Source organism: Ambystoma mexicanum, chromosome 5p (assembly GCF_040938575.1).
Source record: "Ambystoma mexicanum isolate Mex_15411 chromosome 5p, UKY_AmexF1_1, whole genome shotgun sequence".
Classification (NCBI taxonomy): domain Eukaryota; kingdom Metazoa; phylum Chordata; class Amphibia; order Caudata; family Ambystomatidae; genus Ambystoma; species Ambystoma mexicanum.
In genome coordinates, this window is record NC_090930.1 from 38225007 (window position 1) to 38243695 (window position 18689).

The following is an 18689-nucleotide window of genomic DNA, read 5'->3' on the forward strand; positions in this document are numbered from 1 at the left end:
AGATTAGTAATGCGTCACATTTAGATAGATTTGTGAAGATTAGCCTTATGTCATATTCAGATAGATTTGTGAAGATTAGCCATGCGCCACATTTACATAGAATCGTGAAGATTAGCCATGTGTCACATTTAGATAGAATTGTGAAGATAAACAATGTGTCGTGTCACATTCATATAGAATCGTGAAGATTAGCCATACGTCACATTTAGATAGAATTGTGAAGATTAACCGTGCATCACATTCATATAGAATCGTGAATATTAGCCATGCGTCACATTTATATAGATTTGTGAAGATTAGCCATGTGTCTAATTTACATAGAATCGTGAAGATTAGCCAAGCGTCATATTTAGATAGAATATTGAAGATTAGCCCTTTTTCACATTTAGATAGAATCATGAAGAGTAGCCTTGCATCATATTCAGATAGATTTGTGAAGATTAGCGCCATGTGTCACATTTACATAGAATTGTGAAGATTAGTAATGCGTCACATTTAGATAGAATGAGGAAGATTAGCCATGTGTCACATTCGATAGATTTGTCAAGATTAGCCTTGCGTCATATTCAGATATATTTGTGAAGATTAGCCATGTGTCACATTCAGATAGAATCTTGAATATAGCCATGCGTCACATTAAGATAGAATTGATAAACCATGTGTCGTGTCACATTAAAATATAGAATCGTGAAGATTAGCCATGCGTCACATTTAGATAGAATTGTGAAGATTAACTATGTGTCAGATTCATATAGAATATTGAAGATTAGCCATGTGTCACATTTAGATAGAATCGTTCAAATTAGCCATGCGTCACATTTAGATAGAATTGTGAAGATTAACAATGTGTCACATTTAGATAGAATTGTGAAGATTAGCCTTGCCTCACATTAAATTAGTGAAGATTAGTCATGTGTCACATTTACATGGAATCGTGAAGATTAGTAATGCGTCGCATTTAGATAGAATGAGGAAGATTAGCCATATGTCACATTCAGATAGATTTGTGAAGATTAGCCTTGCGTCATATTCCGATAGATTTGTGAAGGTTAGCCATGCTTCACATTTACATAGAATCGTGAAGATTAGCCATGTGTCACATTTAGATAAAATCTTGAAGATAGCCATGAGTCACATTTAGATACAATTTTGAAGATAAACCATGTGTCGTGTCACATTCATATAGAATCGTGAAGATTAGCCATGCATCACATTTAGATAGAATTGTGAAGATTAACCATGCATCACATTCATATAGAATCGTGAAGATTAGCCATGTGTCTAATTTACAAAGAATCGTGAAGATTAGCCATGTGTCACATTTAGATAGAATATTGAAGATTAGCTATTTTTCACATTTAGATATAATCATGAAGATTAGTTATGTGTCACAGTTAGATAGAATCGTTAAAATTAGCCATGCGTCACATTTAGATAGAATTGTGAAGATTAGCCATGTGTCACATTTAGATAGAATTGTAAAGATTAGCCTTGCCTCACATTAAATTACTGAAGATTAGTCATGTGTCACATTTACATGGAATCGTGAATATTAGTAATGTGTCACATTTAGATAGAATCAGGAAGATTAGCCATGTGTCACATACAGATAGATTTGTGAAGATTAGCCTTGCGTCATATTCACATAGATTTGTGAAGATTAGCCATGTGTCACATTTACATAGAATCGTGAAGATTAGCCATGTGTCACATTTATATAGAATCTTGAAGATAGCCATGCGTCACATTTAGATAGAATTGTGAAGATAAACCATGTGTCGTGTCACATTCATATAGAATCGTGAATATTAGCCATGCATCACATTTAGATAGAATCGTGAAGATTAGCCATGTGTCTAATTTACATAGAATCGTGAAGATTAGCCATGTGTCACATTTAGATAGGATCGTGAAGATTAGCCATGTGTCACATTTAGATAGAATCGTGATTATTAGCCAGGTGTATCATTTAGATTAGCCATGTGTCTAATTTACATAGAATATTGAAGATTAGCCATTTTTCACATTTAGATAGAATCATGAAGATTAGCTATGTGTCACATTTAGATACCGTTTTGGAGATTAGCCATGTCTCAAATTTAGATAGAATCGTGATGATTAGCCAGGTTGCACATTTAGATAGAATATTGAAGATTAGCCATTTTTCACATTTAGATAGAATCATGAAGATTAGCTATGTGTCACATTTAGATTGAATTGTGAAGATTAACCATGCATCACATTCATATAGAATCGTGAAGAGTAACCGTGTGTCACATTTAGATTTTTTATTGTGAAGATTAGCCATGTGTCACATTTAGATAAAATATTGAAGATTAGCCATTTTTCACATTTAGATAGAATCATGAAGATTAGCTATGTGTCACATTTAGATAGAATCTTGAAGATTAACCATGTGTCACATTCAGATAGAATTGTGAAGATTAGCCATGCGTCAAATTTGATAGAACTGTGAAGATTAACAATGCATCACATTGATATAGAATCGTGAAGATTAGCCATATGTCTAATTTACGTAGAATCGTATAGATTAGCCATGTCTCACATTTAGATAGAATCGTGAAGATTAGCCATGTGTCACATTCAGATAGAATCATGAAGATTAGCCATGTGTCACATTTAGATAGAATCTTGAAGATATCCATGCATCACCTTTAGATAGAATTGTGAAGATAAACCATGTGTCGTGTCACATTCATATAGAATCGTGAAGATTAGCCATGAATCACATTTAGATAGAATTGTGAAGATTAACCATGTGTCACATTTAGATAGAATCATGATGATTAGCCATGTGTCACATTCAGATAGAATCGTGATGATTAGCCAGGTTGCACATTTAGATAGAATATTGAAGATTATCCATTTTTCACATTTAGATAGAATCATGAAGATTAGCTATGTGTCACATTTAGATTGAATCTTGAAGATTAGCCATACTTCACATTTAGATAGAATTGTGAAGATTAACCATGCATCACATTCATATAGAATCATGAAGATTAGCCATGTGTCTAATTTACATAGAATCGTGAAGAGTAGCCGTGTGTCACATTTAGATTTTTTATTGTGAAGATTAACCATGTGTCACATTCATATAGAATATTGAAGATTAGCCATGCGTCACATTTAGATAGAATCATGAACATTAGCCATGAGTCACATTTAGATAGAATCTTGAAGATATCCATGCGTCACCTTTAGATAGAATTGTGAAGATAAACCATGTGTCGTGTCACATTCATATAGAATCGTGAAGATTAGACATGCATCACATTTAGATAGAATTGTGAAGATTAACCATGTGTCACATTTATATAGAATCGTGAAGATTAGCCATGTGTCACATTTAGATAGAATCATGATGATTAGCCATGTGTCACATTCAGATAGAATCTTGAAGATAGCCATGCGTCATATTTAGATAGAATTGATAAACCATGTGTCGTCTCACATTCATATAGAATCGTGAAGATTAGCCATGCGTCACATTTAGATAGAATTGTGAAGATTAACCATGCATCACATTCATATAGAATCGTGAAGATTAGCCATGTGTCACATTTAGATAGAATCGTGATGATTGGCCATGTGTCACATTTAGATAGAATATTGAAGATTAGCCATTTTTCACATTTAGATAGAATCATGAACATTAGCTATGTGTCACATTTAGATATAATCTTGAAGTTTAGCCATGTGTCACATTTAGATAGAATTGTGAAGATTAACCATGCGTCACATTCAGATAGAATCGTGAAGATTAGCCATGCGTCACATTTAGATAGAATTGTGAAGATTAACCATGCATCACATTAGATAGATAGCCACCTATAAGTACTTTGAGAATACTCAATGTACTGACCACCCCGCTTGTGCTTCCCTCCAACACACCTCTCCTGCACTATACACAGTCATTGGGCTAGCCAAACTACACATAAACACACACTCAACATAACTAACACCTACATACAACAACAATCCCAGGCACTAGATCTTAACCTGATGGACATAACAAGCCACTGCGTACAGCCATAACCTTAAATACCAACTAATTTACCATAAAACACACAAACACACCCAGCAGAAAAGACATTCACATACAACAAATAACCCAGGCATTGTGATTCACCCTTACGGATACACAGACCATTACACTCAACCATGACCTTAACTACCAGCTTTACACATAAAACACGCAAACACACACTTAACACAACAGGCATTCACACAGAACAAACATCCCAGGCATTTGGCCTCACCTGTACGGATGCAACAAGACAGTGCACGCCATCATCCCAACTGCAGTCAACACACACAGACTCCAGGTTCTCCTGGTTCTGGGCCTATCCTTTCCCTCTACCCTCACTAACCAGCCCTGTCATCTTTCTTGCAGAGCCACGTAAGCGCCTGGAGATTGTCCCCGGGTGGAAGCGGTGCACGGTATAATTCAACATAACATAACATAACCATTGCTACATATTGGGCTGGACACTATTGATTGCTCACATTCTAACCACGGAATTGTCCATAATCATGCATTTGGTTGAATATGATTGATTACTTATCAGAAAATTTGCTTCAGAATCTGATGATTTGTACATTAAATGGCTTTTGAGAGAACATAACTGAGGTTTGTCAACTTGTATATAGTGCATGTTCCTTCTGCTTGCATTCATTTCTATGCACATGTCTGCATTGTATCCTGTTAGTGGTTCCCTTCCTGAGGACTAATATGTGTGATCTTTTACTGTTTATGCATTTTTCATTAGGATAGTGCTCGATGGTGTAAGGTTTTGGACGATGGATACATTATTGTAATTTTCAATTCAGGACTTGTTCAAACTGATGAGATCTTTGCTAAACCATTCCCATAAATGAACACATGGTTTGCTTTAATGCAGTAAAAGGATGAATCCTGTACCATTGATTGTGATTTATAAAGTTCTTTCTTCAAATGAAATGTTCCTTGACCCGCCAGTTGGATGGAGCATCTTTATTTCTAAGCGCTGCGAATCCTGAGTTAAACATATGACAAGGAACTAGAATCCTGCGGTGAGAGGAGTTTAGAGAGTGAGAAATATTGGCCATTTAACATTGTAACAATTGAATGGGGCATCTGGACTTGCGCACCTGTGCAGGACACCCTATCTTGATGATAGTGATGTGGAGGAGGGGTTGTCCTTTCAATATGTCCTATGTATAGCGCTTTAGATTAAAGCGCTGTATAAAAAAAAACAAATGATATGATGTTTTATTTGTATCGCTCTCACACACAAGTGTTTCAGAGCACGACAAGACAAGGGAGGGGAACAGGGGAGAACACATCAACGATCTTACTAGGCCCAGTGACACTGAAAACACGCAAGTGCATGGAAAAGGGAAAGGTTAGAAAGTGCATGGCCGGGGAGAGAGGAGAGTGCGGAGCAGAGGAGATAAGATAAATAAACAGTGGTAGTGCAGCCAGCAAGTGACAAGTGCAGTGTTTACGCAGCAGACTGGGTAAGTCTAAATAAGTGCAGAAAAGGAAGAAAAGTGTGGGGGGGGTGGGGGAGTGTATGGGTACAGATACAGTTCCCATTTCAAGGGGTGGCCAGGTGGCAGTGCAGGAGGGTGGCAGGGTGATGAAGTACCTGTGCCCTTTAGGATAGAGGGTGGCCAGGTGCACAGTGCCAAGAGAGAGCAGATTAGCAGGGGAGAGGGGGAGCGAAGCAGAAGCAAAGAGGAAGGTCTTTAGGTGCTTCTGTAACCAGAGATGCTTCTCCTCATGTTCAGAGTGGCAGGGAGGCTATTCCAGAGGGAGGCCCCAGCCAAAGACAGAGATCTACCCCCAGCTCGTTTCTTTGAAAAACGACTGACCCTGAGGGAGTTAGAGGTAGAGGAACAAAGAGCTCGAGAGGGGAGGTATTTGTGGAGGGATAGCTGAAGGTATTTTTGACCCAGGCCCCAGAAAGCCTTGTGGACAATGCAGAGAGTTTTGCATTTAATCCTTGCATCCACTGGGAGCCAATAGAGAGATTTCAGAGCTAGAGAGATGCAATCCCAGGGCTTGAGGCCAAGGGTCGCAGTCCTGTTCTGGATTAGTTGCAGAGGGCGTAGTGTAGAAGCAGGTAGATTTAGAAATAGGCTGTTACAATAGTCCAACCTAGAGAGAACCAGAGCTTGGGAGACAGTGAGCTTCTGGGAGAATAACTATTATTATTATTCTATGGTTCCTTTCCATCTTGGTTGTACCTTTGGTGTCACCTTAGTCCACCACAATAAGTTGCAGAGGCAGCTTTTAGTGCGGGGGGGGTTGGATTGGTGGCTCCGAATGGGGTACAAGGATTCTAAATGATTCATGCCGAGTCAGTGGAGGCGCAGCACAGCAAGGCAGGCCAAAATAATGAAGTGGAGTTCAGGGTTCCCCTCCACATCTAGTAATCGTTTCTTTTTAAAATGGTGTTGAAATTGAGCATTTTACTGCACAATTCTTGAAGGAAATGTGGTAAAAAACAGTACAAATCAAAAATGTTTCTCTATGATAACACATGAAAAAATCTCGTAAATGCCATATCTCCAACAGAAGACTAGAGCATTTTACAAAATGTTCATGAGACTGTGTCCAGAATCTAGCTTGGCCAGTAACTGTCAATATAAATCTCCTGCATGAAGCTGTGGACACAGAGTCTCTATGCCAGTCATACAAGTGATGCAGAGTGACCATTACAGGCACAGATACACCCAGATTCCAGATTTTAGAAAGTGATTTACAGTATGAAAATCACTTATATAAGGAAGTGGCCACAATATAGGCAGTAATAAGCATTGTAAATCACTTGTGTGAGTCTGCAGCAACAATCTATCTATACCGGTAACATTCACTGCAAATCACTTTCTTCAATCTATGCAAGTAATGGTCATTGTAAATCACTTGCGTGAGGCAGTGGTCACAATCTATGTCAATCATGATATAGATTGTAACGGGAGCTTAATACAAGTGATTTACAGTCTGTAATTCACTCCCATGAAGCTGCTGCCATAGCCAGTTGTGCCAGTAATGGAGCCACTATAAATCACTTGCATTAATTTGCTATGCTGGTAATGGCCACTATAAATCACTTGCATGAGACTATGTCCACAATATAGCTATGCCAGTAATGGTCACTGTATATCACTTTCATGACAATTCAGCCACAATCAACATATCCATGTACTGGTAATTTTAAATCACTTACATTAGGCTATGGGCCAAATCAATGTATGCCAGTAATGGGAACTGTAAATAACTTGAATGAGGCTGCAGTCACAATCTATGTATGCTAATAATGGTCACTGCAAAGCACGTACATGAGGCTGCTGCCACAATCTATCCATGAAAGTACTAGTCAATGTAATTCACTTCCATGAAGCTTTGGCCATAATGTATCTATACTGGTATTGGTCACTGTAAATCACTTTCATGAAGCTCTGGCCATAACCTATCTATGCTAGTAATGGTCATTTTCAATCAATTTCACGAATCTCTGGTTAGAGCCTCCACCCTACCCAGTAATGCCCACTGTAAATCACTTTCAAGTAGTTCAGTAGTGGTCACAATCTATCTATAGCAGTTGGGTCACTGGAAAACACTTTCCTGATACTGAGCCCACAATAAATATCAGTATTCATTTCTACTGCCCCACCAAACAATCATATATGCTCTAAATGCATGCCACTCCTACCCAGACAGCCAAAAGCTGAGTCAGACACATGTGCACACACACATTAATTCGAACATAGACATACATACAGACATATTCACTGTAAATCACTTGCATGTATCTATGTCACCAGTGAAAGTGAGTGTACAGTCACCATTACTGGCATAGATAGATTGTAAATCACTTCCATGATGCTGCAACCACAATCTGTCTATGCCAGTGAAGTTCAGTTTAAGCCCCTTTTTTTTTTTTTTTTTTTTTTTACCAAAAAGAGATGAATTGGTTTTAACAAAGCTGTCACGGTCTGTTTCTCTTGTTTTCGAAGGGAGGGCCCTTGAGAGAAAGAGAAAGAGAAAGAGGAGTGAGAGAGAGAGAGAGAGGGGGAGGCTTGAGAGGCTCAGCTTTTCGGTTCCTCTTCGTTTCTTTGTTCTATCAGAAGAAAGCTTGCTGCAGGATCTTTGCTGCAGCAATTGCCCAGGACGTTCTCTGACCACTGATTAGCCACTGCCACCAAGTCTCCTCTTCCCATAGATTAAAGGGCTCCAAAACAGTTGATAAGTAGGCCTTTCTCAGAGTTTTCAATGCCGGGCAGGAGGTTAAAAGGTGGCGGACCGTTTCTGCCATCTCTGACTCTTTACATAGCCTGCACAAATTTGATGGACTCTTTCCTCTGATGAATAGTATTTCATTCGTTAGAAATAGGTTTAGCCTTGCTTTCATAAAAAGCTGTCTCAGTGGCCGGCTGGGAAATTTTTTGTAAATTTCAGCCGGATCATTATATTTTCTCTGTTGAGGAGGTAAGTGGCTTAAAAGTTTGTTTTTTTCGACCATCTCTAGAGTATTTATCCAGTCCAATTCTTCCAGCTTTCTCTTTGTTCTAACAGGATTGGTCAACAGGTCCTCTTGGGAGCATGCGATTGAAGTTAATTGGGCCTTCTTTTTATCCACCCATTTGGCCAGTGTTTTTGAATTGCCTGTTTTCATTTCCATTGCCATCAAGTTGTAAAGGGTTGGTGATTTGGGTAGAAGTATTTTTCTGTATAGTGATAAGGAGTTGTTTTCCACCACGGCTTTTAATGAGATAAGGCCCAATTCTTTCCTTAGTGCCGGAAGTGAGGTAGAACTTGGAACCGACAGCAGCTTTCTCCAAAAAAAGCTTCAATTTTAGGCCAAATTTCATCTGGCAGCAGTGGAAGGGCTTCAACACCATACGTCAGACACAGGATGACCTTTGCCTTGTAGTATTTCAATACTGGTAACAGTGAGAAGCGCCCAAACTTATTGTCCAGCATTCTGGCCTGTGAGGTCATTGTGCGGACTTTGGACCAGATCAAATTTTGCATGCTTGTCTCCTGTTTGGAATTATCCAGCATGACCCCCAGGTATTTGAAATTCAAGACCACTTCTACCGACATGTTTTCCAGCTGCCATGATGATGTTGTTTCACATTTTTTCTTTTTGCCCAAGATCACTATTTTCATTTTTTCAATATTGATCAGAAGATTGTTTTTATTGATGTACTCGACCAGGTTGATCATTTGACATTTGAGGCCTATTGGAGTGTGATCGATCAGCGTGATGTCGTCCGTGTAGAGGATTCTTGGGGCCTGCACATTTCCAACCTTTGGCGGAAAGGCCGTGACCTGCTCCGTAGATTCTTTGTAGTCTCCAATGAAAGCTGTAAACAGAGCTGGCGACAGCGGGCATCCCTGCTTGACGCCCCTCATAATTGGGATACTAGCCGATAACAGGCCCTTTCCGTTTAACTTTACTCTCATCGTTGTGTTAGAGTACAGTGTTGTTATTTGGGCCAAGATGTTTTTAGGACAATTTGCTGATTCAAGTTTGTCCCGCAGTAATGTTCGGTCCACCTTATCAAAAGCCTGAGTCAGATCGTTGAAGGCTAGGTAGATGTTGGAGGATCTCTCTTGTGCTCTGCTTTTCAGAAGACTTAGAATCATGATATTCATTGATGCTCCCGCGTTTATTTGAAAACCAACTTGGAATGGATCATATAATGTGGCAGACTTTAACCAGACTTGGAATTTCTTGAGTAGGAGCATACCATACACTTTGCCTATGCAATCCAGAAGCGCTATCAGTCTGTAGTTGGTAGGGGCAGTTCTACTTCCCTTTTTGAAAATCGGTACTACAACAGATGACGTCCATGAAATCGGAACTGTTCTGGATGCAGCACAGTTTTCGAAAACTTTACTGATGAAAGGTGCCCACTCTTGAATAAAGGATTTTAGATCTATGTTAGAGATGCCATCTGGTTCGGGAGCGTGCAAGTTTTTTAGTTTTATTATAATATCCTTGATGTCCTCTTCATCTGAAAAGGTGTGCCATTCCTGGTTATAAGCTTTTTTCTCTCTTTTCTTTTTTCCATCTGGCTCTTGAAATAGGGCTTTAAAGTGCTCTATCCACACTTTTTCACTCACGCAGTTGGATGAGGGACCAGAACTCTCCCGTGTTTTTACTTCCGAGTTTCTTGAGCATCTCCTCCGCATCTTTTTGGTACAGGGAGATTCGATGCTGTTTTAGCCACTTTCGGTATACATTTCTCGCCTGGTGTGCATTCTTTAAGTCCAATTCTGTGTTTTTTTTTTTTTCGCTTTTCTTGTTAGGCTTCTTACTAGAACTCTTTTTGTCACCAGGATTTTGTCATATTGATGGTTTATGATATCACTCCTGGGCGTGTTTTGAATGAGCTAAGTAGTGGTTGATAGTCAGGGATTTTGACTACTGTTGTGTCTTTTCGTTTCTCTCCTTTGCGATAATTTGAATTCAGTATTTTTATTCTTTCCGCTGTCAGTTTTAGTCTATTTCCCCGTCCATTCAGGTCCAGATCAGCTTGGTAAAAGAGCTGCTCTCTTTCCCCAAGTTCCCAAGTAGCTTTGAGCAGGTTGTGATCACTTGCTTTGGTCTTCATGATGTCAAGGTTGTGCCCCAGTTCAAGATGTTATCTGTGGCGAAGATGAAGTCAATGGTCGCGCTTAAGAAGTCTCTTTCCCAAGACGGGGCCCTGTCTTGCTTCGGAAATGCCTTATCAAGGTCGTAGCATCCTCGTGTGGTCATTAACTCGAGCCATCTCTCGCCCCTTCTTTCTGAAGCCGTTTTAGGTTAATGTGCGTTGGTCCCTTTGGAAGGGAATCTTACGTTCAAGTCGCTGCATATTATAATATGCGTTACTTGTAATTCTATTAGCAGATGGTCCAGGATTTTTCTTATGGTCATCAAAAAGTCTTCGTCTGAGATGCTCTTCGGGTTCCAATATACAGCAATTATTGCGACTGCTACTACTACAGTGCTCTTGGTGTTTTGACTCAGAATCGTCCAGTTTGTTAATACTGCCAAATGATGTATTGATGATGACTGCGTATTTTGGATACTTACGCCGCAACCTGACCTTACGGCTAGGAGGATCCCTGACGATGGACGCCCTAGTTTTCTTTTCTTAGCTGGCGAGAATTCAATCGAGAAGCCATCCAAGTGGGGTTTTCCCAAGAGCCATGTTTCTTGTAGGGCTAGGATGTCAAAGTTGCCCAAATTTACGTCGCCCTTTTCTGATAAGTGTTGATGCCTCACGTGTTCCATGATCCCATGGTCAAGGTAGCTGATGATAGTCTTTGCTTTTTTTTCGTACCTGTCTCTCGGAGGTCATTACCAAGAATGGCTGACTGCTACTTCTTAGTGTACGCTGATAGAGTTTTTGGTAACCATGCCCATAGCTGTTTTATCTGGGGGATCTCTATTTCTGTTGTGACTGGTAGCTGGTTTTTGCTACCTGATGCAGGTTGATTTATACCTTGCCTTGGAGTTCTTGGTATTGCCGGCATTATATCTTCACTATTAGTCGATCCCCTGATCCTTTTCGGGGTTGTGAGCTCTTGTAATGGATTGAATCTGTTTCTTCTCTCTTTTGCGCATTTGCCGCTTGACTCCTCCGAGATTAGTGCTTCTTTGACATTGTCGTTTCGCGGCTTGATGTTATGCCTCGGTAATCTGTTGGAACTGTATAGCTCCTCCGTTTTTGATGTATATCGAGATGGTTTCGTTTTCATTGAAAGATTTTCTTTGCCGTCCTCGCTATCTAGAGTGTTTGAAGGATCATCCCATATTGATAGGAGGAAGCCATTTTTTGAAAGTTCCATTATCGCCTTTTCAACTGACTGGGGCATAGTCTTTGCCTTTATGTGGATATATGCTTGCTTTTGCCGTTGCTCCTCTATGATAGGGTTCCACTCTTACATAGTCATCTGCTCTCAAACATTTTAGGAGAGTCATTGCGCTGAAGATATTTCTTACTGCCCGCCTGTTCAAGACCATGGTTTCCCGATTCTTGGTTGATTGATCTAATTTCAAGATTACCAATCTTTGAGGTTTTTCTTTTCTGCTGTAATTTGATGGTGTCCCTCGTTCTTCTGATGGATGTCTCCTTCGAGTGTCTACTTTCTCCCTCTTTTCCACTTCTCAATGTTTATTAATTCTCGCTTGAGGCTCTTGTTCCAACTTATCTGTTGGTTTTGGGCTGCTGTTTACATGCTCTTTATGGCCTCTGTTTGCTTTTTCTGTAATGCTAGTCTTGGTGCTTTTCAGAAAGCCAAGATCCTTCTGTTGTGTTTCTCTCATCGTCTCTCTTCCTTTTCCTTCCTCCAGAGATTTTCTACTTCTCTCTTTCTCATTTTCCTCTATTCTTTGGTTTTCTTCTTCGTCGTTATATTCATATAACGACAAGTCCATAGCGGACTTGTCCGCTAAAAAGTCATTTATTGTTTTGGGCGAGTTGATGGTGCGGCAGCCGAGGCTTGATTCATCATCGTTTCTCCTTGAGGCCCGGATCTGAGGTGACCTTCCATTCTTCGTTTCACATTCTTTCTCCTCTGTAACCACTATCTTTTTCGTTTGGTTTACTATGCCCCCTGGGCTGGGTTCTGTCCTTTTAGTTAATTTCAGTACCACTTCTTTATGGGTCGTTTGTGATTTGTTTATTTGGCTCTGTTCCTTTGCCACTGGTCTTTTCATTTCTTCTTTTGCCGTCTCGGCCTTGCGGTCGGCTCTTCCCAACTTTAAGGTTCTCGCCACGTTGGGCCCTTCTTTTGTTTTTGGGGAGGTTGTTTTAAAGAAAAAGAGCTCCGGTAGATTAGCTTTGCCTCCCTCCTTGTCTGTGTACGGGTTAAAGATGCTAAAATTGCTGCCATTTTGATCCTCGTTCAGTGCCTTTTTTTGTTGTGTGTTTTCCGTTTGTGTTGACTTTGACATCCCTTTTGTTTTTTGTAGTTTGCTCTCTGTGTGGTCCTTCGTGGTATTGGTTTGATTCCCCTCTGGTCCCCCTGCCCCTTTGATCGGAGATTTGGCCTTGGTCGTTCTTTGGGTGTCCTGTTCTGAGGCGCTAATATAGCCTTCTAGAAATGTAAGTTTTGTGTGCATCATTGCTATTAACACCGCCTGATCTCTCATAGTTTCATTGATGGTTTCCTAAAGTTTACAGAAAGGGTGTAGGGCAATCGTGAGCGCTGACATAACCGTGGTCATATCCTGTTTTTTTGTTGGGGTGTCTTTTGGCGTCAATGGCCTATGATCACCCTGGCTCTCTCGCCTGTTTGCTAAGTTAAAAAAGGCTTCTTGAGTCGTTGCCCTTATTGGTGAAAAGGCTTTTGATGAACTTAGTACGTTTGTGCATGATTTTCCCAAGGGATCTTCTTCTGGTTTCTCCTTACTATAACGATTCCGTGTTTCGCTTTCGTGCCATTTCGGGTGCTCCACCCATAGTTGAGGATGGCCAATGGGGGTTTGTTTGCCGGTCGCTTGGATCTCTTTTTCAATCTCATTTTCCTCGTATATAACACTAATGTCCCCATCAGTCTCTTCAAGCGTAATTTGCACGACGCTATCCTCAGTAGCCTCTGGTGGCGTGCTGTTAGCCGAAGGCGAAGTGTTTGTGATCATGTGATTATTAGATGTTTGCTTTCCTAAGTCTTCGTACAAGGGGGTTTCGCATTCTGTAGGGTCTGGTTTGTTTTTTTCATTTATCTCAAGTTCTTTTTCAAGAGGTTCCTTCTCCAGCTCGATGGGGCTTGCTGTTTGATCTATTGCAGGTTGTTTACCCCCTGGTGTTGGCCCCGTTTTTCTCACTTTCGCTGCTGGAAGTGGTTCCAGTAAAGCTTCAAGGATCTCAGCATCCGAAAGTTCTTCCAGATGGTCGTGGTTTCGTTTGCCAAGATTATTTGGCACATAGTTCGCCGGTATTCGGAGTGCTTTCTTTTGGAAAAAATGTTTAATTGATGTTAATTGCAGCTTCTTGTATTTGTTTGAACTCCTGTGGGCTGCGTTAGTTCGCCCTGGCCTCCGAATATTTGGAAAAGGTTTGTGTCCTGTTTGTTTTTCGCCTGGGTGGCTTTATCAGGCACCTCAGCTTCCTTAACTGGGTTAGAGTTTGTTTTTGGTCGTTCGGGAGACACGACCGCTTCCTTCACGGGCGAATCTTGCGAACAGCAACTGATGATGGAAGTATCTCCTTTGCCTACCTCCACGTTGCTATCGTGTAGCAGCTCCAAGTCAGGAGCCACGACGCATCCATTCCTTTTCAGCTGAGACCCTGCGCTCTGCCTTTCCTTGCTCTGCCCTTCGAGCCTAGGGCGGTGGAGCCTCTCTTTCTCAGCGATTCCACAGCTGCTCCGTCAGAGCGTGGCAGAGAGGGAGAGGAACTTTCCCCCTCGGCGATCGAGGCTGTGCTCTGGGTAAGTTGCAGTGACTCTTTTGCACTCGGCTCCGTTGTTTCATTGCTGATACTTTTGCGGACGCCGAGTCCTTAGGCCGCTTGGGTGGCGTCTTCGTGGGGGCGCTGGCATAGCTTTTCTCATCACAGCATCGCACGCCCTCCGGTTGCCGATGGGGAGGATCTTACCGCGGACATCCCGGACGGTGCTCCAAGTCTGCACTCGCTTCTTTCATTTGTTGCTTCCTCTTCGCTTTGGTTTTGCTGGGCTCCGGTGTCTCTTCTCCGCCACCGCCGTTTATCTGTGCTGTGGTGATTGATGTTGTTTTGAATGGACCAGGGGGAGGCAATTCCCCCTTTCGTTGATGGCCCGTAGTAGGTAAACTTGAAGGTGCTGATGACAGCCGTTTTCTCATGGCTTACTGTCCTTTAGGGTGGGCAGGCAAGGTTGCCTTGCCGCTTCTTAGGCATCGCTTTTCCGTCTCACCTTCCCCTTGCCACGAAACCCTTGTTGCCATTGTAGCTTGAGAGTTGGAAGCAGTCTCCGGTTGCTGCATTTTGGGGCAGTCCTGCCGGCCTGGCGCGGACTGCCGCAGACTGCCCAACTCTGCTGCCCAAACTTAAGCCCTTTTCGTGAAGCTACAACCACAATATATCAATGCCAGTACTTGTAGCTTTAAATCACTTTTATGAAGCTGTGGATGGATCCCACACCCTATACCAATACTGATCACTGTAAATCACATGCACAAAGCTGAGGCCACAGTCTCTAAATCAGTAATGGTCACTTTAAATCACTTGTTTGAAGCTGCAGCAATGCCCTATCTATGCCAGTGATGATTGGTTTAAATCACTTTCATGAAGCAGAGCCCACAACGCCGACAACAAATGTCAGCATGTATCGCTACTGCCTGTTGTGCCTGTTAGGGCCAGCAGGTCCAAGGGCCAGAACGCCTGCCCCCCTGTTAGACCAGAAATGACACTATAGTATGTATAGTAAGTATATCATATTGGGCAGAAACCATTTGCATCATGTGACAAACATTGCAAACACAGAATTGTCAATGTAACCAGAGGGCATCCATTTGGTGAAATGTCCGCCATTTGCTTTTTTCCTTTCTGTCAAAACGCTTTGCAAAATGCATTCTATGCTTCTAGCTCATACACGATGCAAGGCCATGCCCTGCATGCTGAAAGACTAACACAGACAGGAATGTCAAAAGATACAGAAATACATTGTTTCCCTCCCTCACAAAGTCCTTGGAGGCGAGCAGAAACTGCATCTAATCAGCGGCCCAGGTGCCGACCTGTCTTGGAAACTCTGTAGCAATAGGCAGTTAAAGCATGAATTACATTCTTTTAGCGGTACTCCTTCGCGGAGACTGGTATTTTCTGCCTCAGAACTATCTGACCTTTGGTTTATGAATAGAAATACATAGATAACATGCTAAGGAATGTTTCTCTCCTACAAACATGATATCCTTGCTGAACTAAGAGCTTTATGTTCTCCATAACAAAAAGCTGTCTCTGCTACTGTTGCTAGAATAAGTATATTTAGACTGAATAGAGACTTGTCATAACGTGTCATAATTGTCATGATTATCACTGAACCCTAGCCTGACCAATGCATTTATGGGCGGTTTGAATTGCCTTCAAAGATTGCATGTTATGTATATATATGCTTGCTTGAGCGTTGCTCGCTCTCTTGCGTCTCACAAGGTCTGGGTACACACACGTTGCGAGACGATTAGACCCCAGTCGGCTGACTGAGAATACTTTGAAATAAACCAGACTTGTTTGGAAATCCAACCTTGTAACTGTCATGTCACTAGAGTATATGGTTATTGTGCCTTAGTTTCTATATGCGATCTTTATGGCCTAGCACTCCCTCCCCCCAACATCAAGCAGGTATCATAACGTGTCGCCTACAAAAACAGGTCATTTGTACACTTATGAGGGCACAGGCTCACAAATGGTTGCCATACCAACACGCCACAAACCCCCTTAATCTTGCCCGCATCCCCTTGTTAGCACACAAGCTCCACCACCCACCTTTCTGTACATAACTGATATGTGTGCATATTTATTTATTTATTTACTTATAAAGCGCCGAAAGCATGCGGGCATCGGGGCGCATGAAAAGCATGGACACAAAAGTTACAAAAGTGTGTCTTCACACACTATAACGTGCACCATTTGCTTGTAACACTTCAATTCACTCTCCTACTGACAATGGGGAACTTCTCTGTACAGGGCTCTAACACTATTGGGGCCCGATCCATGCTTAATCAACCCCATCAGCACACTACCCCAGAACAATAACCTCAGGATACAGCCACCAGGCTGCGCGCCAAGGTGTAGTAAAATGCCAGCAGCCCACGTCTACAATCGCAAGCTCTACACAGTCCATCAGTGCAGCGGGAAGCAGGCATGGGTTATCCACGCCCAAGTGTTCACTTCCATGCGCATTGCCCTCAGAAGGAAGAGTAATCACGAATACGTAACATATGTGTTGAAGACCCAGCTTTGGCAAGCCCGGGTGGACTGGCAGCCATACTGGCCCATCATATAGTAAGGCTCCAAGCAGCAGTCTGTGCGTGGGGAAGGTCCAGGGGCCACAGCAAGAGGGTGGCTCGTAGAACATTGGCGTAGAGGCCCACAGCAGAGCCCAGAGCGTCCTCGTCCATCTGTGCAATGTTGACCCTCTCACTCCGAGCCGGGGCTGGGGGTCAATGATGGAGGGGGTCTCACTACACTATGGCGATGCCTCCTGCCTCACAGGGATCAAACCTAGCCCCTTCACTCCCCGGTTCTGGGGGGCTGCGGTCGAAAGTGGATGAGTCACAGCATTTCGACAGGTCGACACCATTTCATAATTACTCTGTTGTCACAAAAAAAAAATCTTCTTCCACGTAAAGCTGATGACAGCAAATTATTTTTAACATCAAAAGCGCCGTTTTTTCACACGCATAAACATGTGTCACTTAACACGTTCCTGAACTTGCCACACTAGCCTGAGAGTGGCGTAGCACCCTTCATCCGGCGGAAACTGCCTCTCCACAGGCCTGCGCTCTGCTAAGTGCAGCTAATTACATTCCTGGTGAACAACTTCCGGCCACAGTGCACTCAGCTGCGGCTCAGGGCCTCGGATCTTCCCTCCTTCCAGAAGTTTCCAGAAAAACCACCAAGCCTTGGAATTCTGGGAGCAATGAGGCGGAGCTTGTTTTCTGGAAGGATTCAGCCGACTCGGCTTAAGTGTTTTTAAATAGGTGGCCACTGCCACCAGCTGGGGCTGCATTAGGAGTACGTAGGTAGTGGTTGTTGTGTCATTTCCTTCTTAAGACACTTAAAAAGGTGCTTCCCTTGCTACCGGCCAGCCTTTGTCTGCTGGTGGTTGCGGCCATGGTGCTCAGTCGGTTGGATTCATGTAATTCCCTCTACCTCGCCCAGCCAAAGGGTACAGTCCAACAGCTTCAGCGCCTTCAAAATCTGACAGCCCGGCCCGGGGTCACCCTATGGGGCTCACATCTACCCAAGAGTGCGCCCTGCACTGGCTCCCAGTAACACAGCATATTGAGTTCAAGGTACTTTGCATTGTTCATCGGGCGTTGCATGGGCTGGGCGTAGAATACCTCCAGACCTAATTCATTCGCTACTGTCCTACCCGTTCTCTGCGTTCTGCATCGGCTGGATTTCTGGTGGTCCCTACCGTCCGGGGTCGCGCATCCGTGGCCGGGCTTTCTCGGTAGCCGCTGCTTCAATGTGGAATGACCTGCCACTATCAGTACAGACTCTGCCAAATCATTTGGCATTTAGAAGGGCTCTGAAGACATTTCTGTTCTAGTGGTTAGCGGTTGATGGATGGTAGGGAATCTTTGTCTCTTCATCCCTAGCGCCAGGTTACCTCCGGGTGACAGTGGCTGTACACATTTCAATAACATAACACAACATATGTCCTGGCAGACCAAGGCTGGGGCACCCAGTCGGCATGCTGGTTGCACCCAGCTGACATCACTTGACAGGGGGCATTGCCCAGCATGGGCACCGGCGCTGCCCATCATGGGCACCGGCGCTTTCATGCAGGGTTGCCCAGCAGGGGCTCTGCAGCAGCACCAGCTAGAGTTGCCCAGCAGGGGTTCTACAGACATGGAGGGGGCCATCACGGACAGTGTTGCCCAGCAAGGGCACGGTCCATGTGGAGGCTCCTGCAGCAGCAGGCCCCCCCACCTGCTGTGCAGCACCAGCATCACGCTGCAATAATCACACAC